This window comes from Carassius carassius, chromosome 24, assembly GCF_963082965.1.
Source record: "Carassius carassius chromosome 24, fCarCar2.1, whole genome shotgun sequence".
Classification (NCBI taxonomy): Eukaryota; Metazoa; Chordata; class Actinopteri; order Cypriniformes; family Cyprinidae; genus Carassius; species Carassius carassius.
The window spans coordinates 12,986,558-13,012,095 of NC_081778.1; the positions used below are offsets into that span (position 1 = coordinate 12,986,558).

General features: G+C 39.3%; 1 pseudogene; it reads left to right on the forward strand.

The window, feature by feature from the left end:
• The first annotated feature begins 1,001 nt into the window (after nt 1-1,001).
• On the forward strand, nt 1,002-24,320 carry LOC132103478 (dynein axonemal heavy chain 11-like; annotated as a pseudogene).
• The last annotated feature ends 1,218 nt before the right edge of the window (nt 24,321-25,538 follow it).

Consider the following 25,538-nt stretch of genomic DNA (forward strand, 5'->3'; position numbering starts at 1 on the left):
CATGCCCCTGAAGATCCGATCGCAGAACCAGAGACCATTCTACCAGAACAGATATTCGTCAACCCCATCCAATGGGACATCAATGAACAGTTACTTGAGCTATCTCAACAGCATCCTGGACCTCCAGAATGCCCTCCAGGAAAGATTTATGTGCCTCAAGAATTCCGCAATTCCTTAATTTCTTCGGCCCATTCATCAGTTGGCACAGGGCATCCAGGGGTACACAAGACATGCTCCACGCTCCAACTCAAAGATATCACAACCTTTATCCAGGGATGTATTCCATGTGCCATGTCCAAGGTCCCAAGAAACCTTCCAGCCGGTAAACTGGCCCCACTCCCTGTTCCAAATCGACCCTGGTCCCATATCTCCCAAACTCAGCCGGGAATACCTGTATCCTCGTTGCCATCGACCGGTTCTCAAAGGCTTGCAAATTAATCCCACTCAGGAATCTTCCTACGGCCTTTGTCACGGCACAGTTATTAATGGAACACGTCTTCCGAAACTTTGGAATACCAGAAGACATTGTGTCCGATAGAGGTCCCCAATTTATCTCTCGGGTTTGGAGAGCATTCTTCAACCTAATGAATGTGACGGTAAGCCTCTCATCTGGTTATCATCCACAAACTAATGGACAAACTGAAAGGAAGATCCAGGATGTAAGCCGGTTTTTGCGTACATTCTGCCACTCCAATCAACACATCTGGAGTCACTACTTGATTTGGGCAGAGTACGCACAAAACTCTCTCAGACAGTCATCCACTCAACTCACACCTTTCCAATGTGTACTGGGCTATCAACCTCCTTTGTTCCCATGGTCTGGGGAACCATCTGAAGTACCTGCAGTCAATGAATGGTTTAGGGAGAGTGAAAATGTTTGGAATCAAGCCCATCAGCACCTACAACAAGCAGTTAATCGTCAACAACATTTTGCAGATGCTCATCGACGCCAAACTCCCGTTTACCAACCTGGACAATTGGTATGGCTTTCTACCAAAGATATGCGACTCCGACAACCCTGCCGTAAACTTAGCCCAAAATACATCGGACCGTTCCCCATTGTCAAGCAGATCAATCCGGTCACATATCAGCTTCAACTCCCCGCTCAGTATCGGATCCACCCTACCTTCCATGTTTCCCTTCTCAAACCTCATTACCCACCTGTACCTGGCTCCCCAGCAGAATTGGCTCCCGGAGACGATCCTCCTATTCCACCTATAGAACCGGATCCCATCTATACGGTTAAAGAAGTGATGGACTCTCGACGTCGAAATGGTCAATTGGAGTATTTGATCGACTGGGAGGGATATGGACCGGAAGAGAGATGTTGGATACCTCGAAAGGATATCCTCGATCCTACTTTGCTTCTCGAATTCCATGCTCAGCATCCTGACAAACCGGCACCTCGACCCAGAGGCAGACCCCCAAGACATCGAGGTCTAAGGTCCGCTGGCGCGGACTCTAGAGGGGGGGGTAATGTCAGAAACCAATCAGCAGACTCTGCATCACGATCCACACAACGTTCAATCTCCCCAGAATTCTAATCACCCACACCTGTTCACAATCAGTAACCTCATCAACCAGCTCCATAAAACACTCACACTCACTGCAGTCTAGCGTCAAGCCTCCAACAGGAACTGACCGTATTTCCTCTGTCATCCGTCTATTAGAGAAAACCTGTTGAATACTCTGTTCACTGAAAATACTCACCTGTGTATCACTAACCTCTGACTCTGTCTGTAATCCTCAGAAGAGCTGCTGTTGATCACCGATGTCCTAGCTTCCAGCACTCATCCAAGGCTCATTGATACCTCGGTTTCTCCCGCTGAACCCTCACCTTATCCTGTAAGAAATAAGGCCAGTGTTATCATTCTGGGATTGGATTCACGGAATACATGATTTCAAGAATGTGCATTACCCTGTTGTGGATCCCGCATCTTATGTTCACTTAAATCCTCTCGTCTGGAAGAGACAATTCACATTCACTGATCTGAAGAGGAATACTCACCCGTGGTGGATTCTGATACCCTTTGTTGAACTATTCTGAAAGATAATTTGAGTCCCTAACCCGTTGAGTGAAAAATTACCCGCTGTGGATCCCGAATGCCTATGTTGCGCCGGGTTTTTTCCCCGAATCCCTTACACCTGCTATCCTAAAATTCAATAAAGTTGTGTTATTTAACATCACCTCGATCTCTGAGTCCATCGTATCCTGACACATACATACAAAAATAAAAACCTGGAAATACTTAAGAAATGCAGTTTCCTATTTGTAAGTTCACGTTTTTAACCAAAATGTTATGTTGGTAATATAATTTGAAATTAAAAAATATTCAATTAGACCATTTTCAATTAAAAAATAAGTGTTTTAATCAGTGGTCTCCCCACAATATGTTTTGTGTTGTAAATACACTAACATTCAAAAGTTTGGATACAGTAGAGAAGATCAAAATTATAGAACAATTTATAAATACTTTTTTTTTTTTCTGAAATATTGTTAATCTTCATCGCTCAAAATTTGAAGGAATATTAACTGCAGGTATACCACTGTTCTACTAACATGTTTGACAAAATAAATAAGGCATTTCAACAAAAAACTTTTTTTTTTGCTTTCGCCCTGCCATGTAACTGTATACGAGACCCAAAACATTCCCCGAACCATGACACTTCCTCCTCCACTTTTCACTGACTTCTTTACACATGCAGACTTAAGTATTTCCCCAGTTTGATGCTAAACACAATGTTTCACATCAGACCCAAATATATTAAAATTTTTGATGAAAAAGTTCCGTCACTAAACTAAATTTTGGACCAGTTCTCCTCTCTTCACACAACGTGCTACTCAGCAAATGTGAGCCTATCCTTTTGAATCTTTCTGCTGATGAGAGGCTTGGTCACTTGGTGCACTTTCAGTCCCACTTCTCTTCTCGACACGGATCCTTATCCCGTTTAGCGTTGAACTGGCGAGCAATTCCAGCTGCAGTGTAAAAACTTGAGTGTCCATTGAGTCTCCGCATTATCTTGTCTTTTCTTGCATTTGCCTTTCGTGGATGACCGGCCTTTTTGGGGGACTTGAATGTATTAGTGTCACTGTAAACCTACAATATTTGAGAAATCAGACTTGTTTTTATTTCATTATTTACTTGTTATTATAGTATTTATATAAATAACTTAGAATGCCTTTAAAAACAATTTCCACAACACTAATAAAACAGGCTTGTACTTTTCTCATCCTCCGATTTATACTTATCATTCATGTTTTTATTATCATTCAAAAAATTTATAAATTCAGAACAGAATTAGAATATAATTCTATTTTAAATAAGAAATATTTTTCTACAACAACAGTAGTGTTTACAACAGCAAAAACACCATACCCTGTAAACTAAATAATAATAATAATAATAATAATGAGCCTAATATAATTCTGTTTCTAATTCCAGAGTGATTAAAGGGTGCAAAGAAAAATTTATTTAACTTTTAAACTTAAAATGTTCTTTTCTGTTCTATGTGTGATTCATAAATTGCCATCCGTTCATCGTAACCATTCAAATAATAATCCATGAAGATATAAAGAAGTATGTCATAGTCACTTTGTGCTGACTGGATCGGGACAGGCACCTGCAAAGCCTAACAGCTCAGTTTGAGAGGGCGGCGGCTGAGAAACTGCGCTGCCAGGAGGAAGTGACATGTACCAGCCAGACCACTGAGCTGGCCAATCGGCTGGTGGGAGGCCTGCAGGTACTGGGCGGCTGTGAGAGGAGAGGGTCTGGGTTTAGGGAAGCGCACTAACAGACCTAATCTCAACATGAGTTTGGCTTCATTCAAAGGGGAGGTGGCCATGGCTTAAATGTTTGGCCAGACAATCAGATTGAGCACTCGGAAGGAAGGGGTGCAGCACGGCAAATGCACCATTGATCTGGGCAAGGGGCTAGATGGCTGTAGGCCAGTTCGGGACAATGAAACAAGAAGGGCATTTATTCATCTGCTATCTGTTTTCCTGAATGAGGCGATCAGGATAAATGATTTATGAGAGACTGGTGTATACATGTCCAACTTGAAAAAAATTAACTTTGAATCATTTTCCCTTTTTTCACTCCCTGTGACATTGATCATTGAATCAACCCTGTGAGATTATGTAAAATCTTTACTGCTGTTAATGCAAAAAAAATAATAACAACGCACTGTTTTTTGTTGTTGTTGTTGGTCGTAAAGTTCGACTTTCTTATTCAGAGGAATTAATAGTTCTACAATGGGACAGCTTGGCTTTTAAACATATCAAGACAAATGATTTGTCTTTATGCCATTGACCTGGAAGCAATAGTGTTTAGACTAATAAATCAGCCCATCTATATGTAATCATTAACTTACCTCAAAACCTTAACAGCTGTTGGAAATTAAAAACGCTTCACCCAGGACTGAGTGATATTCCAAGCAATCTATAATGCATTAGGCTAAAATTATAGTGATTTTTAACTGTCTGAGAATTTATTATGCGACATGTTCTAGAAGCTAAGCGCCTGCAAAGGCAATGTCAGATGACATTTATCATTTCAGGAGCATCTCTGCGATATTATTGAAGTCTTAAATGAGTGCTAAATTGATGCTGAGTGAAAATGTAACTAAACTTTCAAAGCCAGTTTAGGTGAATTGTGACTGTATACATTATCGCTCATGTTCTGTCTGTGTTTATGATCAATTGGGAGGAGAGAGACAGCAGATGGTTCGAAAGTGAGGTCTGAAGGCTAGGTTTTAGGTTGTAACATAGCTTTAAGTGGTTTAATTTTTCTTGAAGAACTTTTTTTTTTATAAAACACACAGTAAAAACACTAATAAAGTGAAATATTATTACAATTATAATTAACTGTTTTCTATTTTAATACAATTATTCCTGTGATGGCAAAGATGAATTTCCAGCAACAATTACTCCAGTCTTCAATGTCACATGATCTTTCAGAAATCATTCTGCTGATTTTACTTCTCAAGAAACATTTCTTATTATTAATGTAAAAAATTGTGCTGCCTGATATTTTTGTGGAAACTGTGATAGGCTTCATGTTCCTTTTATGAATATAAACCTCTTTACTTTCACTTTACTTTCACTCTTTACTTTCACTTATCCTTGCAGAATAAAATGTATTTATTTCACAAAAATAAATAAATAAAATAAAAAATAGCACTGCTTGGAATTGATATCCACCATTAGGACTTGCCACCGTTAATGTTTTTAAGATCAAATTTAGAAATCATGATCATGTTTGTTAAACTGCCTTTTTATATTGAAATAAAATTACTGTAATACAGTATTTATATTTAAAATTACTGTATACGTTTAAGGAAAATTTATCTAATCATGATAAAAATAATAAATGAAATAGAAAATGTTTTTGTACACTAAAGCCACACTTCAGGTGTATTAAATTTAAATGTATGCATTTAGCAGACACTTTTATCCAAAGCGACTTACAGTGCATTCAGGCTATCAATTTCTACCTATCATATGTTCCCGGGGAATCGAACCCCCGACATTGCACTTGATACGCAATGCTCTACCAATTGAGCTACAGGAAAACTAACAGGTATCTTAATTTAATTGCATTAGACGCAAACTACCAAACTAAGTGAATCCAAGCAAATTATGCTTAAGCTTTTCTAAACTTCAGGGGCATTCACAGATATTTAAGTATGTGAAGTTGTGAAATAATATGGGTCACCATAAAGTCCCAGTTATTCTCTCACTGTAGGCAGAAAATGTGCATTGGTCGGAGGGCCAGCTGCAGCTGGAGTGTGTGGTGATGTGCTGCTTTCGTGTCTTATGCTGGATACTTCACACCGCCTTACTGTCACCAACTGCTTAATGACATACTCATTCCTTTCCTAAAAAAACTCAAAGTATTATTCCTTATTTCCATTATTTGAAAGATAGTTTTTATGCATTTATTTTTTGTTTCTTAGACACACAATATCATTAAATACATTTTATATATATATATATATATATATATATATATATATATATATATATATATATATTATTATGGCTTTTGCCAACTATTGTTTCACTTGTCAAGGTTAAGAGTGTTTTGGATCATTGTTTCTTCCTGAGCTGTCTACTATAAATCCTGTAACTGTACTACTGTGTCTGCACTCCAGTGGAGCGTTGAATTGAATAGCATCACTGTCTGCCTTCCTCTCCTCACACCTCGCGATCCAGACCCCTATCCTGCTGACAGACGGTCTGGACCCTGTACTTATGCTGACTGACCAGGCCACCATGGCAGGCTGGCAGAACCAGGGCCTGCCAGCTGATCGGCTGTCTGTTGAAAATGCAGCCATCCTGATGACCAGCCATCGCTGGCCTCTGATTGTGGATCCTCAGCAGCAGGCCAGCAGGTGGATCCGAAATCTATACGGGCCCAACCTGCGGGTACTGCAGTAGGGTGAGGTGATTTTAGATTGGTCAAAGATTATCTATATGAAATAATATAAAGAATCTGAATGCAATGAGTTGAGTTGATTTGTCTTGTCCTGGACTTCACATCACACAGGTATCTGGATGTTATTGAGAAGGCTTGGGCCACTGATGAGATAGTCCTGATTGAAAACATGATGGAGGGAGTGACTCCTCGAGCCACTGCTAGGAAGGCAAACCTTAAAGAAAGGAAGGCAAGTTCAACCCTCTCAGTCATTTTTTGCTTATTTTATACCGGTGATTCTCTCATTGTAGTAAAAATTACTCTGAAAAATACTTTTGTTCTGCAGCGGATTTTAGAATATAAAGATATATTTAGAGTATATATATCTTTACTGAGCTCTAAAGAGCCCCTTGATTTTTTTTTTTTTTTTTTTTTGCTCTGTGCAGTATGAAAACTAGAATGGAAGATGAATTAGGGTTGTCTGATTTGAATAGAGGTGAAGGCAGAGGTATTGATTCTGCACTCACAGAAGCTGATAAATGTGCATTTGTTTGCTCTTTCTCTTTATGTGTGTTGAATACAGAATATGGATCAGATTCAAGCAGCCAGAGTGTTGTTTTAATCCTGAGGCTACTATATATATATATATATATATATATATATATATATATATATATATATATATATATATATATATATATAATGTATGTTTTATACAGTAAAGACAACTAAATAGTTTGGGATCCTATCTAGGTTTTGTTCTGTTTTTTTATATATAGTTATTGGGTCCTGTTTTGTTTTGTACTACAAAAGCTAAAAAAAAAAAAGAATTTTGACTGATGTAAAATATTTTTTTTATAAAAATATAGAAATATTTATATATATTCTCAGAATGCGTCACTAGATGGAACATTCTGTAGTTTAAAATAATTCTAAATCAATACTTTCTCAATTTTTAATTCAATTTCTTAATGAATGTCCTATGCATTTGGGTTACTTGATGAAGTGTACATGAACTGTAGAAAATATTAGCTTCACATTATTACATATTATTACACATAACATATTATTGCCCTTTTGTTGGTTTTGATTACTTCTTTTGTCCTCATTTGTAAGTAGATTTAGATAAAAACATCTGTTAAATGACTAAATGTAAATGTAGTATTCTTTAACAGAATGATTTAAATTATCAGTGCGTATTTTCAGGTATTTCTAGGATGTGTAAGTAGATGCAACTCCTCATCTGTTTTCCTTGTTTTTCAACACCCGGAGTTATTAATTTCTCAGCTCTTATTTATCTCTCTAGCCTTTTGTCCTTGTAGCATTGTACCACAGGGACACCTACAATCCCCCTCTTTTGACTCATAACTGTGGCCCATTGTTTAATTTGATTACAAGTTTATACCAGCGCCTGACCCACGCACCGGTTCATTCATGTGATTAATCCGGCCCGGCCACGGCTGCCATGATGGATCTGGTGCGGCTTCTCGGCTGAAGTTCATTAATAATTGGAATGTTGCAGAGTGTGAAGTAATGAATACTAATTATTCCTTTCATGTCTGATGGAGGAGCATGAGCCAATCCATCAACTGGGACTTTAATTTGGTGAAGTAATGGTTCTATCAATAGTATACATTAATTCCGTCCTTTGAAGATATAGACCTGGAGCGGACCTGGGCCCTGGTGGAACCTTTGGCATTAGAGTTGTTGCCGCTTGCTGACATGCACAGGGTAATTAGAGAAAATGAAAAGGCGCCACTTTGGCCAGCCAGGCCTGATTTAATTGCAATGCAGATTGGAATAAATATTGGCTGCAGGGAAAATCATCTTCCAGTTTTATTTAACGCCTTTGCCTGTGGTGGCTATTTGGAGCATCTGTCATCCTTTTCTGTTTGCTTCAATTAGACATGTTGGTGAATCTGGTGTCTAGTACGGATGGAATGTAGATGCCATATTTTTTACCACAGAGTGCTGTTTAGTACCAGCTTAGAGTAGTCTCATTCTGAATTCATAACACAGTGTGGTGTTTCCACAGGTACATCAGACTGGGTGGTAAGGAGTGTGAGTTTAACAGAGGTTTCCTTCTCCTTCTACACACTAAGCAAGCCAACCCTCACTTTCCCTCTGAGCTGCAGGCCCAGACCACCCTTATGAACCAACGCTGCCAGGAGGAACATCTACTGGGACAGGTGGTCATGCATGAGAGGCCTAAGCTGGAGAGGATGAAGGTCAGTTGTCATATAATTATTTATATATATATTATATATATGTCCTAACATTGTCCATTTTTGATTGCTTCAGTAGGAATTGAGCACCCAGCAGAAGTGTCAAATTGAGCTGAAGAGACTAGAGAATGAGCTGCTGAGCAAGCAGAAGGAAACTTTCTGCCAGATGCAGCTATAGTGGAACAGCTAGAATATACGAAGAGTACACCCAGACATATCCACAACAAGGTATGGTACAAACTGTCCATTTACCTCATATTGTTGTTCCTTGCTTAGATCTCTCTTTTTTGCATTGTTCATGTAAGATGAGCTCATAACCAATATTTAAAACTGATATGAAAATATAATAAACAAGAAAATGTAATTAGAAAACTTTAGAAAAGTATATAACAGTTATGTACATTCTTCAAAGAATAGGTATCTGTACATCTCAACAACTGTGTTGTTTACATAAGCTGTTACAGTGTGAGAGAACAAGATAATGACCAATTAGGCACAGGATCTCTACCGGCCAGCGGCTGAGAGAGCCGTCCTACTCTGCTTCACCATTAAACAGCTCCACAACATTAACTCCATGTACCAATAATCCCTCAAGGTAATACGCAACACTGGAGAAAGTGAAAATGATTATTTATTGCACCGTACGTGCATTACAGTTCAAAAGTTTGGGGTCATTTAATGTGAAAAATATCTTATGCTCACCAAGGCCACATTTCAAAAATTCAATAAATGGAGTAGTATTGTAACGGGGTTTAGGCAGGTCCTTAAAAAGTCTTAAACTTAGTTGTATCAAATTAAAGCCATAAAAAGTCTTAAATGGTACAAGAAATTCTTATTTATTTCAAGAGATCTTAAATTTGGTGACAAAAAGACAAGAACTGAAAAGAAAAACTTAAAAAGGCTATGATTCGCTGATCTATTATAGGTCAGTGCTGATTTTATTAAATAAATTGGAGCGCTGCACATTTTAAAGTCAGGTGCAGTGCCTTGTGTATTTCGGTTACCAGGGAAACTGCTATATTTCCAAAAGCGCCACCTGCTGTCAGAGAATTAATTAGCATTTTCAATAAATCTGTTTGCTGTTTTTGTTCAGACCAAAGTGAAAATCATTCCATGTGCAGTAAAGATGCAGTTGTAAATGTGAACGGGTGGCTCGTCATGAAGCCAATGTTTGTAATGAACCAGAACTCGAAGTGGGACCATGTGCAGGCTTTATTAAGAAACTCGTAGTCGTACAGGCAATGGTCAGTAACAACAGTTTCAACAACGCAGGAAGAGCAGAGACGTAAAGAGGGGACTGGCAGAATGTCAGGGTCACAGGCAGAGAATCATTGTCCAGTAAACAAGCAAGGGTCGGTAGGTAGGCAGCGGAGGTACATAGACAATAACAGACAAGATCAGCAACAGGAAAACAAAACCGGGTAATAACGCTCAGAAATGACAGACACAGCAAATCAAGACTTCGCATTGAACTTATGTGATAGTCCAGCTTATAAACACCAGTCCTGATGTGTTGCAGCTGTGATGGTGATCAGAGTCCAAGGACGGGGCTTAATGGTAATGTAGTGTAATCAGTGTAAATGAGTGGGTGGATGTGTGTGTGTCAGTATTCAGTTGAGGGTGCCAGGCCAGTAGAGGGAATCACGGGGTTCGTCTCCGTGACAGAGCCCCCCCACCCCCCACCCCACCCCCCTGCGAGCGACTCCTGGCGTGAGGAGGCAAACAACGTCGGGGTCTACCACGGGGTCGAGGGGCCGGTCTTTCGGGATGTAAACGATGAAATTCCTCGATGAGATTGGGATCTAGAATATCCTCAGAGTTTACCCAAGAGCGTTCCTCTGGACCATACCCCTCCCAGTCGACCAGGTACTGCAGTATTCTTCCCCGACGTCTGGAATCGAGTAATTCCTGGACTTGGTAAGCCTCCTTGCCCTCAATGGTGATGGGTTGAGGGGCCTGTTCATGGGACCTCCCCTTTCCCTCGTCTCTGGGACCAGCAGCGGGCTTGAGCAAGGACACATGAAAAGTAGGAGAAATACGGTATGTGTTAGGAAGTGCTAAACGGAAGGAAACTGGGGTTATTTGTCTGGTGATTTGGAATGGACCCACATACCTTGGACTCAGTTTGTGGCATGGAAGTCGGAGACGGAGATCCCGTGTCGACAGCCACACCCATTGACCCGGCTGGTAGTTGGGACATGGGCGCCTTCTGCAGTCCGCTTGCTCTCTTTGCCTTCGAACAGCGTGTTGAAGGTGAACATGAGCGTGATTCCAAACCTCCTCACTGCGAGTCATCCAATCGTTCACGGCAGGAATGTCCGTCGGTTCCCCTGACCATGGGAACATTGGCGGCTGGAAACCCAGGACACATTTAAAAGGAGTCAGACCAGTTGAGGGTTTGAGAAGGGAGTTCTGAGCATATTCTGTCCACAATAAGTATCGGGCCCAATCGTCCTGATTCTGATTACAGTAGGTTCTGAGGAAGCGGTTCAATTCTTGGTTAAGTCTCTCTTCTTGTCCGTTGGCTTGGGGATGTAGCCGCACTGGGTTGTACATTATAATTAACTCAAATGATATAAAGAATTTTAATAATTAATCAGGAATATGATTAATATATATATATATATATCTCATATGACAGTTACATTAAAATTATTGAAGATGAAAAATAGGTCAATTTTATATATCAATAACTCATTACAAGGCACTGTAATTTACTCATTAATATGTCAATATTCCATTCTTCATATCAATTATAGTGATATCTCTTACTGTAAATTACCAAAAATCAAACAGTGGTTTGTCCAGCAAACGGCTGTAAGATTAACTTATCAACTTTCAACAAAGGTATCACTTTTTATAATTCAAGGAAAAATATTCTCTGGCCATGAAAACATTATCCTATCATTATGAAATTTCGGTTACTAAAAAGTAAAGAGCTTGTAGCTAAAGATCAGACATTTCATTGACTCGTGATGTGAGCGTTTTAGACAGAGGCAATCATGAATATATATTGGTTTTTAATAATTGAACTAATAATACATCAAGCTACAAATCATACAGAGTAAATACGTGTACGACTATAGAGACAGTAACTTTGTACAAGACATAACGGAATCCAAATGAGGGAGAGAGAGAGAGAGAGAATGAGTGAGAGAGGATGAGAGAGAGAGGTGAGAGAATTAGGCGCAATCACAGAATTACGCGCTCAGTTATGCAAACTCACAGACAGTAACCCTTGAAAGACAACAACAAATCAAATCACCTTGGAAAGGTAATAGACAAACTTTAAGCAGCATTTAAATCTCCATAGAGAATGATACTTGCATGTGGTCTCTTTGTGATTCACCAGACCAGCGTGCGTGTGTGCGTGGTCCTTTGTAGCTAGGCGTGTTCTTTCGTGTCTTCCAGGGCTGCTGCGGAATCGCGCGATATTTGAAAGGTCCAACAAACGTAATGATTCAGAATTCGTCTTCCTTGTGTAGAGAGGAACTTAGTAAGTAAAAGAAATGAAAACAATGGAGATGAAAGCTCCCGAAGGAGCCATGAGAATGGCTGTTCTCTCAGCCGCCGTGCTGAGAGGGACCAGACAGGGACAAGAGAGCGAAGAAGAGCAAGAACAGAGAGGAACTTCCTGGTTTCAGTTCTTATGGCTTGACTGGTTCACGCCTCTGTTTGTGTGAACAACCAATGAACGTCCGCGATCTGAAGCGGGAAGAACGTTCCTTTGTCTCTGGGGAACCACCCACTCTAATAAGTTATGGCTTATCAGATTTCAGCAGTGATATTCTAGCAAGTTCGTAATTTCAGATTAATACATTTTTCATTAATTTGCTTTATATAAGTGAGTCCGTCAAAGCATGACGATTAAACAGATACCAAAAATAACATATATAACTGATAGAAACACGACGTTACATTCATATGCAGAATTACACACATTTAAAGTTTGATTAACACACGATAAACATTATACTCCAATTTGATTATAGAAAAAATCTAATGCACCAAAAAGGCAACACAGTCAATATGTTTAGAAATATGTTTTAAAAAGGTACCAGTGATCTGGCTTTGCTGTTCTGTCAGTTAGGTTATGAAGTTTTACGACCTGGTCAGGGGGGTAGGGTTACAACTCATGATTCTATTTGAGAACATTAAAATTAGGAGAAACATTTCCAATTTACAAGTCAGCAACTTATAATCCTCGCATAACAGGATTAACCATTTTATGCAACACACAAACCTATTCAAAATACATATTATTAAGGACTTATATAAAGAGCGTAAAGAAAAGTTTGTGTGTGTGTTTAGGAATGTGGGTGTTTCGTTTCTTCTTTGAGGCTCGCGAGGGTATCCCTGGACAGTCTCAATAGGTGTAATAACTGTCACCCATGCCAGGATGTTGCCGAAATTGCGGCTCCCCAAATGGTGAATTATGTTGGAAGATGTTGTAAAACGAAGGTCCTTGTTTACTCACGTTCTGGTCTTTGAGTGCAGAATATGCTAGAGAGTCAGGATTCATTAATATGGAACAGATGGCTGAAATACCATCAGCTCATTAGTGTTACATCCATGATAATCAGAGGTGAGGCTGACATTGACGTTCAGGGCTTTGAAGAAGGCTGACCATAATTGAGAGGTGAATTGAGGTCCTCGTTCTGACACAATGTCTTCAGGTAAACCATATAACCGAAAGACCAAATTGCAAATATGTTCTGCAGTCTGGAGAGCTGTGGGTAGTTTGGGTAGTGGAATGAGTCTGCAAGCCTTGGAAAATCGGTCGATGATGGTAAGTATGGTAGTGTAGCCTTGTGAATTGGGAAGATCCGTAATGAAGTCTATGGCAATGTGAGACCATGGTCGGTGTGGAATGGGGAATGGTTGAAGGAGACCGCCGGGTGATTGTTTGGATGATTTGTTTATGTTACAGTTGTTGCATTGATGTACGTAATTGGTTGTGTCTTTGTGTAATGATTCCTACCAGAGGCGATTCTCCAGTTGATGGATGGTTGCTGTGATACCTGGGTGTCCGGATGATGGATGGCAGTGAACTTGACTGATGACTTGATCTCGGAGATGTTCTGGGACGAAGATTTTGTTGGCTGGACAGGTTGCTGGGGTTTCGTTTTGTTCTCTGTACTGCTGAAGCAGGGTCATAATGTCCCATTGAATGGGGGCAACGACTACATGAAAAGGTAGAATGGGTTCTGGATCTATTGGGATGTCCTCCTCCTCGAACTGACGTGAGAGGGCATCCGCCTTGGTGTTCTTGGAACCTGGTCGATAAGTCAAAGTGAAGTCGAATTGGGTAAAGAACAAGGACCATCTAGCTTGGCGAGGGTTAAGGCGTTTGGCGGTGCGTAGATATTCCAAGTTCTTATGGTCTGTCAGTACTGTAAATGGATGAGTGGAGCCCTCTAGCCAGTGCCTCCACTCCTCGAAGGCTGCCTTCATGGCAAGGAGTTCCTGGTCCCCAACACTGTAATTGCGCTCAGCTGAGTTGAGTTTTCTTGAGTAAAAGGCACAGGGATGAAGCTTAGCGGCTGGGTCTGGACGATGGGACAGGATAGCTCCGATACCAGTGTTGGAAGCGTCAACCTCTACAACAAAAGGTAATGAGGGGTCAGGGTGGCAGAGGATGGGTGCGTTGCTGAATCATTGTTTCAATGTTTGAAATGCTTCATGAGTGGGTTCAGACCATTGTAGTCGATGAGTTCCTCTTTTGACCATTGAAGTAAGTGGAGCGACCACAGTACTGAAGTTTCTGATGAATCTTCTGTAGGAGTTAGCGAATCCTAGAAATAATTGTAATTCCTTGAGGGTTGTGGGTTCAGGCCAGTTAAGAACGGCGTTGACCTTCTTCTCGTCCATGGCCACCCCTCCGGGACTGATAATGTACCCCAAGAATGTGGTGGAGGTTGTGTGGAACTCACATTTCTCGGCTTTGGCATATAATTGGTACTTGATGAGACGTTGGAGAACTGCTCTGACGTGTTGTAAATGTTCTTGAAGTGTGTTGGAGTAGATTAGTATATCATCGATATAAACGATCACAGATTTGTTCAACATGTCTCTGAAGACCTCATTTATGAATGACTGGAACACAGACGGACTATTGACCAGTCCGAACGGCATAACGAGATATTCGTAGTGCCCAGTGGTTGTGGAGAAGGCTGTCTTCCATTCATCTCCCTCTCTAATGCGAATTAAATTGTATGCACACCTCAAACCTAGCTTGGTGTAGTACTGGGCAGTACGAAGCTGTTCAAGAGCTGAAGGAACCAACGGGAGTGGATATCTGAACTTGACAGTTATCTCGTTTAATCCACGATTGTCAATGCAAGGACTAAGACAACCATCCTTCTTCTTCACGAAAAAGAACCCAGATGAAGCAGGGGATGTAGACGTCTAATGAAACCCTTCTTGAGTTCTTCACTGATGTAATCCTTCATGGCTTCGGATTCAGGTTGAGACAATGGGAAGATGCGGCCCTTTGGAGGAGAATGCCCAGGCAGAAGATCGATGGCACAGTCATATTTACAGTGAGGAGGTAAGGTGTTGGCCTGTTCTTTACTGAACGCCTCTGTGGGATCAGTTTAGGGAAGTCGTGGCCTAATGGTTAGAGAGTCGGACTGGCAATCGAAAGGTTGTGGGTTCGAGTCTCGGGCCGGCAGGAATTGTAGGTGGGGGGAGTGCATGTACAGTGCTCTCTCCACCTTCAATACCACGACTTAGGTGCCCTTGAGCAAGGCACCGAACCCCCAACTGCTCCCCGTGCGCCGCAGCATAAATGGCTGTCCACTGCTCCGGGTGTGTGTCCACAGTGTGTGTGTGTGTGTGTTCACTGCTCTGTGTGTGTGCACTTCGGATGGGTTAAATGCAGAGCACAAATTCTGAGTATGGGTCACCATACTTGGCTGAATGTCACGTCACTTTCATACTCCTCTGGATGGTCGGGAATGGACTCTCGTGCTGGAGTGAGTGACACGGAACAGACAGGAATGGGATTGACCGGAGAAAGACAGTTCTGTTGACAACGATTGCTTCATTTTACAATTTGGCCCTCTCTCCAGGAAATTTGTGGATCATGCAGACATAACCAGGGTAATCCCAGAATCACGGGAGTGTGAGATGTAGGTAGAATGTAGAATTGAATCCTCTCTTTGTGAAGTAAACCAGCCGCCATCAGTAGTTTGTGAGTGAGGTGAGTGATGGATCCAGAACCCAGCGGTCGACCATCTATTGTTTCCACTGAGAGAGAGGTAGAGCATGAAATCAGTTGAATGTCATATTTCTTAGCAAATTCTTCGGAAATGAAATTACCAGCAGCCCCAGAGTCGAGTAATGCAGTGGTTGTAACTTATTTGTCGTCTATCCATAATTCAACTGGAATGGTTACACACTGTATATCACAAATGGAAGTGAGAGGAGTACTCACCGAATGTTGTGAAGAAGTAGATGCACGAGTGGGGCAGTTGTTTAGTTGATGGCCAGGTAAGCCACAGTACATGCATAGCCGATTGGAGATGCGTCAATCTCTTTCTTCAACAGACAGATGGTAAGCATTAATCTGCATGGGTTCATTTAGTTCATTAGGTGGCATGAAAACTGGGTTATCAGTGTAGCGTGACCTGGATCGTCGGGCACGTTGCAGACACTCAATGAAGCTATTAAGATCTCTGCCCTTGTCTCTGACTTTCATAAACAACTGGATCTTGTGTTGGCGAAGTCTTCTGTAATGAACCAGAACTCGAAGTGGGATCCATGTGCAGGCTTTATAAAGAAACTCGTAGTCGTACAAGCAATGGTCAGTAACAGCAGTTTCAACAACGCAGGAAGAGCAGAGACGTAAAGAGGGGAAAGGCAGAATGTCAGGGTCACAGGCAGAGAATCGATGTCCAGTAAACAAGCAAGGGTCAGTAGGTAGGCAGCGGAGGTACGTAGACGATAACAGACAAGATCAGCAACAGGAAAACAAAACCGGGTAATAACGCTCAGAAATGACAGACACAGCAAATCAAGACTCCGCATTGAACTGATGTGATAGTCCAGCTTATAAACACCAGTCCTGATGGGTTGCAGCTGTGACGGTGATCAGAGTCCAAGAACGGGGCTTAATGGTAATGTAGTGTAATCAGTGTAAATGAGTGGGTGGATGCGTGTGTGTCAGTATTCAGGTGGCGTCTCAGTATTCGGGGTTCGTCTCAGTGACAATGTTATTGCATTCTAAAAAATAAAAAAATTAGGATACTAAAGCATATTTATGTTATTTCATGTAATAATTGTTTCCTCTTCCCTTTTCTTATTTTTTTAATGTTGAAATGTGAAGTTTATAATTTTATACAACTTTTTTTTTTGTGAAAACATGTATCTGAACTGTAAATTATGCTTTGTACAGTCATTTTACAATTTAATATGTTAGCATAGACACAGCCCTACCACACTCAATTTATTTGTGCAGGTCTTAAAAAAGGTCTTTAAAAGTCTTCAATTAGATTTTTTTTTAAGTGCTGCAGATAATCTGTGTAAAATAATACAATTTAATATTGATTTCAAAGTACAAAACAACAACATAATCCCAATCATATAAAACATATTAAAATGAATGTCACATTTCAGTATACTGTTGGGAAAAAATTATTAGCTTTCCCATTCATCTTACTGACAGTCATAGAAATGCTGAATCTTTGCTTCACAGGCGATAAGTTTCAAAAAACATTTTTAGATGATACCTCAATATATTAGAGACAGGGAAAAACCAGTAGGCTGGTCATATAAATCCATTACACAGAACACACTGCATTTGATCCACTATTTAGTTCTAAGCAACATGTTTACTTTTTTTCCAAATAAAGTTGTTTTTTCAAATCATCTAAACTGTATTTTACATTTAAGGCCTTCAGCAAAGTGTTCCTTAAAGCGATTTTGAGAGCTCCACGTGATGAAGGTGTGTCAGTGTGTGTTTTTTCTCTCATTGAGGCCATCACCCTCACTGCCCTTCAGTGCACCTGCCAGGGGCTCTTCCAGAGGGACCTTCCTCACCCACACCGCCCTCCAGGTGAGTGGGACAGGATGCCGGCAGAATAGAAACGCCTCCCATCCACCCACCACCACCTCCTTCCTTCCTCCTCATGCACTTTGTCATTCAAACAATCACACCACTTTTCTACCCTTACATTAAGTTCCATTAGGCCCCGTCTGTGGATTTAGGTCCGTTCCTATTGATTAACTCTCACAGCCCAGGCAGCCCCTCTCCCTCAACTGGTCAGCTCTGACAGGAGGGTGGGCTGCAGTGGCAGAATGCAAATACTTGTCGGGACAGCACCTGTTTTCCCTGCTGCTGTCTGTCTCCACTGCCTGTCCTTCACACGTCCACATCAAACAGAGTAAAGCTGTTCTGAGACCTGCTTTGTCCTTCTCTGATGGATGAAGACATCATTATTCAACAGACCTGAGGTCTAATGTCCTCATTAATTTGCATCTGTGTTTTATTTAGATTTTTTCTGACGAGGGGCTACATTGAGGCTCAGGATCTGGAACTTCTGTTGCCATTTCCTGAGGTTTTTCAGAGCAGTCCCGCCATTAGAGCCATTAGGGTAAGAACTCAAGCTCTTTCCTATGTTCAGATGTCATTTAGCATTGTCATTTAGAAAATGATCAATTTGAAGCACCTTTTCAACCTCTAAATAAGTCAACCCATCTAGCCCATGGGTGCTCATACTGTGTAATGTGACCAATTATATGTGACCCTTTTCTTAAAATATAAAGGCAGTTACAGTTACACAGTGATATTATAAATACAGTGTGTTTTCACCTCACCTTAATATGCCTCTTATCTGGAAAATACTTGTTTTCTTAGTTTACAATAATTTGACTGAAAAAAAAGAATGTATATATATATATATATATATATATATATATATATACAGTACAGACCAAAAGTTTGGACACACCTTCTCATTCAAAGAGTTTTCTTTATTTTCATGACTATGAAAATTGTAGAGTCACACTGAAGGCATCAAGGGCTATTTGACCAAGAAGGAGAGTGATGGGGTGCTGCGCCAGATGACCTGGCCTCCACAGTCACCGGACCTGAACCCAATCGAGATGGTTTAGGGGTGAGCTGGACCACAGACTGATGGCAAAAAGGGCCAACAAGTGCTAAGCATCTCTCGGGGAACTCCTTCAAGACTGTTGGAAGACCATTTCAGGTGACTACCTCTTGAAGCTCATCAAGAGAATGCCAAGAGTGTGCAAAGCAGTAATCAAAGCAAAAGGTGGCTACTTTGAAGAACCTAGAATATGACATATTTTCAGTTTTTTCACACATTTTTGTTATGTATATAATTCCATATATAATTCCACATGTGTTAATTCATAGTTTTGATGCCTTCAGTGTGAATCTAGAATTTTGAAAATAAAGAAAACTCTTTGAATGAGAAGGTGTGTCCAAACTTTTGGTGTGTACTGTATATATATATATATAGAGAGAGAGAGAGAGAGAGAGAAAGCCACTATTAATGTTAAAATATTAAACTTCATAGTATAAAATTAAACAAACATAATATAAAGCTATATAAGAATATAGTGATTTCTCATTAATATAAAACTATACAAAATTAGTGTTAGTGATTTCTTATTATTTTTAAATTTAGACATTCTTAAAACTACAAACAGAATAAAAATAATATTTAGTTGTAAATTAAACTTGATGAATGTTAAAAATATTAAAAATATTTATTAAACATTAAAAATATTTATTTATAATCAAAGTTCATCTTAACATATTAACTTTGACATCCCCCCCAAAAAAATTATATATATATATATATATATATATACTGTATATATATATATATATACTGTATATTATAATCTAAAGTGCACCAAATTGCCAAAGAAGTTTACCCAGTTATTCTGTCATCAAATATTTACATAAGAGAACGTCTCCCTCAGGACCGGAAGATTAAAAAAAAAAACCTCCAGAGACTCATCATCTCATGACCTATGCTCTCCGGTAATAAGAATTCTTCAGAGAACCATCACCAATATTTACTTAAAATCAGCTTCAGTTGTCTGGGTTTGAAATATTAATATTTTAATCTTTAAACGCCTTTTTAAACCAGAAGTTTTACTGAGAACAGTTTGTGCCAAGTATTTAGATGTCGGTTTTAGATGGAATTTGAAAAGTGTTTTGAGGAGTGCAGTCCCTCAACGCTTGTGTTCTTCATCCTTTCTCCTGGAGACAACTCTGTCAGGCATGTAAAAACACTTACAGTAGTATGCACAGAAACACTTTATACAAGACACTTTGCCTAACATAATCAGAGTACTAAACTTGTATTTATTTATTAGGGCTGAAGCTTGGATTTACCACAGACCAGGAAAAACCTCCATAATGTGTCCTTGGGTCAAGGACAAAAGACTGTGGCTGAGAGAACGTTGGAGACCGCAGCCAAAAGAGGTCATTGGCTCATAATGCAGGTAGAGTATTTTTGGTACATTTCTTACCAAACCAACCTACAATAAAGTGTCCCATACATGCAGAACACCAGTGTTGCTCTGGACAGCGGTCATTAATCAGAAATATTTGACCACTTGTTGCTATGACTGACCAGTCAGAATCAATTATTCCAAAGAATGGTGTGGGTTTTTAATGCATTGAGTCTAATACATATGGATAATGATGGCATCAAATGGCATTTAATTTAATTTCCTCTTCAGAATGTTAACCTGCTGGAGCGATAGTTGGGTCATGTGAAGGAACTGTTGGAGAACACAGGCAACAATGCTCACTCCAACTACAGAGTGTTTATGAGTGAAGAACCATCCCCCAGCACCCATGAGCAGCTCATCCCTCGCACCATCCTGGAGAACACCCTCAAACTCACTACTGAACCACCCTTCAGCCTATATGCAGCTCTGGGCAGCTTCATCTAGGTCTTTAAACACAGACAAAATAATGAATTCACTATTCATTATTCATTTGTGTAATTATTGTTCATTTGTTCCTCGTCTCCTCATTTCCATTCTGTAGGACACTATGGAAATGTGTTCTCACGAGCAGGAGTTTAAAGGACTCTTGTTATCATTGTGTTACTGTACATGCCTGTGTGAGTGAGAAGAGGAAGTTTGGGCATCATTTAACCATGGAGATCTGACCATCTCCACAAATGTCCTGTACAACTACCTGAAGGCCAATACTAAAGTAAGAGATTGGTGTTCATTATCCTGAAAATACATGTAATGAAAATAATGATTCCATCATGTTATATGTGAATTATTATTTTTTAAGTTAATATATTTATTCAGGAAGGTTGCATAAAACTGATCAATAGTCACAGTGACCACAACTATTTCAAATAAATGCTGTTCTTTTGAGCTCTCTATTCATCAAAGAATCCTAAAAAAAATGTGTTTACATATATATATATATATTTCAGAAGGATCATATGAAATTAACAGATTTTTATCAAATAAATGCAGCCTTGATGACTCAAAGTACTTTTTTTTAAATTGTGTCTCCTTCATAAGTTGTATTAATTTTTTTACTAAGGCTAAAAACCAAAATGACCAAAAAAAGTGGTATTACATTTTTTTCAAGAATACCATAAAGAGACTCTTAAAAGTCTCTGCCAAAAGAAGAAATTTAGACAACAAAATCTCAAATAAAACACATTCACATTCAGATAATACACATTTTTTAAAACTCAAATTCTGCTTGTTTTAACTTTAAAAAACCAGAATAGTTTAAGTGACATGGTCCAAGATGCTTATAAACTAAATAAATTATTTTTATTACTTACGGTCATGTCTTTTCTGTATAATGTGTTGTATAATTTCATCAAACAAGACCATGTTTTTCCTCTGGCAGCATTACTTCATTCACAATTAATTATGGTGGCTCTAGATATCCCCACTCCCCTTCAAAAATGAATGTCCTTCATTATGTTAAGCAAACAGTAACCTGTATGTGCGTACACTGAGGATTCATTAGGCGGCAAATGAAGCATCACACTAAATGTAATTACACGCGTTGTGCGTGACACCTTACAATGCTTTATAAGTGATCACTGCAATTAGAGCTGATGAAAGAAGCAATTTGCAAAACAATACAGGTACAAATGATGGTGAACCTCTAGTGTCTGTCAATTGTTATTAGACACACACTCACTTGTTCTTCTCTCCATTAAAATTACACATCATTTGCTTTATTCTCAGGTCAGACTTTATTCTCAGACTTAAGCCAAGCACAGCAGCAGTTCAGGAAAAGCTTGATCTTTGCTTGTATTATGAACATGAAGTGAGTTGAACACATGAAGTGAATTGTCTTTTTGTCTGGTGTAGAACCATTTCAAATGAAATACTCGATATAGGATGTGCCTATCACCCAGCATCAGTTCCTCAACTCATACCTGGGAGAAAATCCCTGCATCCAACATCTAGTAGAAATTTCTTTTAGCAGTTTTCAAAATGTTAATTTCCCTCTGTCAGAACTTGCCAACCTGGCTGAAAATAATGCTGTAGGTATTAAACGAAGGTGCTGAGGGATCAGTTTGTGCTGGAGGTTTGACATTTTGGTGTGTTAATATGTGTGGCTTGAGTACCGTGGGAGGATCGGTGTTATCTGTTTGGAGAGATCATATACAGAGGTCACATCGCTGGCGAGTGGGATAGGAGGCTCTGCCGTACATACCTCCAGGAGATCATCAAGCCTAAGATGGTAAAAACTTTCAGAGCACTGCAATATACTGAAACACCGCACCAAACATATTTCATAAAAGCACTTTTAAATCATCAGATTTTGTTTCAAGACAGAATTCATGTACATTTCAAAGTCATACACCTGAAAACAAATGTTTCAGAAGTATAATTTGAAGTTTGTTGTTCTTAACCAGAGGGCCTCTGCAAACTTTCTAAAAAGACATACAATCAAGATATAATCCAACAATAACTGTTTTTATTGAAGAGTCCTTAACTTTTAGAATCACAAAATGAATTGGGTGTAATTAATTAACTATATAGGCACACCCAGTTTTAATAATTGCAACAGCGAGAAATGAATGTAATGGTAAGATATTAACAGACAGGTCTTTTGCATTTCTTTTGTATTATTGATTTGATTTTAGGATGTTGCAAAAGTAGAGGTAGATTAACGTGAGCTTGCAGGACAGGATTTAAGTGGACTAAATGATTGGAGAAGTCATGTATCCATCATCAGAGAGACATTTGGTGCTGCACTTGATCAGTTATTATATTTTGATATTTCCATATGGATAATTAATTCACAAGAAGATAAATAAAAGCAAGCATTTACAAAATAGATAGAGTGAAATTTCATTTCATGTTGACTTTAATTATCAGATTAAGTAGTAATTGTGAGAAATAAATTCAGAATTTCCTTTTTCAAATTGTGTCCCAGTAGTAAAATCTGGAAAAGCTGAGGTAGACTTGCAAATAGATCTAGATTTATCTGGCCTTCTAAAGTGCTTCAAATTCTGCAGACAGCATCATATCAATATGATTGTGACTATACTGTATGTTTGTCTGTGGACCTCACATATACTGTACCTTTGAACAGATTGGGTTTGTACATGTAAATACTGCAGCTCTATGGGGCTATCTAGTGGTGAGGGTCTACGTTACATGACACAATTTCCCTTGTGATACAAAACAGAAGCTGTATGTATTAGAATGTCTTTTGGTTCTCAAGACACGTTTGTTGTGTTCAGGCCAGGGTGTATTCCTTGACATCATATCTGTAATGCTAACGTTTTGTCTTAAGTGTGTGTTTTCTGAAGTGATGTTTGTGAGGCGATTAAGGCTGTCTCCTGCAGTGGTCAGGCATGCAGCCCAGTGTTTCCTCACTGAGTCTCATTAGGCCCCAGGATGAGCAGCCATCAATCACAGAGTTTATATTTAGCCTCTGCACAGAGCTGCATTACTCTCCCAGTGTCCAGCACCAGCCCTGCTATCGATTACCACACACACCTTCATCCGTTACTGAGCAATACTGAGGTTTAGCTTGGTGAAATTTAACAATGCTGATCAGGTCAAAATATTGAGCAAAAGAACCCCATGGTCTCATATTTCTATCGCTTGATAGATCGTGTTGCAACTTGTCTTTTGGTTACCAGAGCAGATATTTGACCACCATCCTCACCCTCTCCAGTATGAATCTCAAAAGACTGTGCTCTCATTAGAAGTGAAGCATCTCCCCGTTACACCATGATCTCTTCTGCAGTTTGAAGGAGAGCTGTTCCTGTGTCCTGGATTTTCATTTCCTCTTGATCTGGACTACACTGGGTATCAAAGTATACGTGGATGAGAGATTGCCCTTGGAGAGCCCTGGTCTCTACAGCATGCACCCTACTGATGACCTCTTCAAAACTCACGATTCCAATCAGCATATTGGTTAATGACTTCTTTAAAGTACTTTAAAAATTCTCTACCAATTTCTACTAGAGATTATGGTCTTAAAATGGCTTTCATATGTATATGGTTGCAAAACTGTTCTGGTTCTTTTTGGAGGCTTATTTACAGCGTAAAGCCACTATTGATGCAGTTTTTCTTCTTCCTTGGTCAGGCGAAGAGTGTTCTAGATAAAATGCTGAAGAATTTACCAGAGGAGGATAATCTTGCAGAGCTCATGTCTAAAACAGACCAGAGAAGCCCCTAATGAATCTGCTGCGCGAAGAAATACACAGATCATTAACAGAGCTGGACCGGGGACTGAAGGGGGTAGACCAAACCAGACAAAACAATCAATACAGATGATTACTGATTATTCAGAACCAATTATATTTGAATACTGCACCTGCATGAATTTCTTAACTTTGTTTAAAAAAAAAAAAAAAATTACAGCTAGAGAGAAAAAAATCTGAAATGTCTGCATTTTGAAAAAGTTTTTATACTCACGACAATAATTGTGCAAAAGTGGCCACCAAAGTCCAGGATGTGAATTAATGAATCTCACTATGCTGAAGACATAGCTTATGAATATTAATTAGGTACTATTGATATTGCTTTGTATAGATGAGTCATGTATCAATTAATATACTTAAGTAATAATCAATGAGTGAATAATTGTCAATGGATAAAAAAAAAAAAAAAAAAAAATCTTACCTAAGACATTGTTGCGACATTTTTCCCTTAAATTAGACTTTACCATTTAAAAACAATCACAAAGTAACATTTCTATCACTTCATTGCTTGTGCCTGTTAACATGAATGATGTAATGTCATGCAATGTATTTAGAAATTTTGTATTTTGTACCCGAATATATATATATATATGAATACTATATAAATATAATTGTATTATTAAAACTAAATAATTACATTTTAACTAATTATGATAAATATTTATTTTGAACCAAAACCCACATGTAAATGGGTTTTGATTATAAAGGCATTATATACAGAGAGAGAGAGAGAGAGAGAGAGAGAGAGAGAGAGAGAGAGAGAGAGAGAGAGAGAGAGAGAGATGAGTGTCAAAGTGTCAAAAGAGGCGCTAACCATGGTACTGGCGCTGTGACACTTTGAAGTGTACTTGGGAGGCCATTGTAGCCCGATTAAAGTGTACACTGATCACAATCCACTTGTGTTTTCGTCACAAATGTCTAACTCAAGCTAGCATTTGATGCGTTGGTCTCTTGTTTTTCAGGAGTACAACCTTGAAATTAAGCATTGGAAGGGTTCAGACAATGTAGCTGATGATGTGATGTGTGGTGCTGATGAATGATGCGTTTTTGTTGTTGTTTTTTGTGATGGGGGTGTTACGTCCAAGGACCTATTTTATGTATTTTGTAATTAATCATGTGTGTGTGTTGGATGTTTTTTGTGTGCTTTCTTTCTATCTTTCTCCCTTGTCACAAGAGAGGTATTCCAACCACCG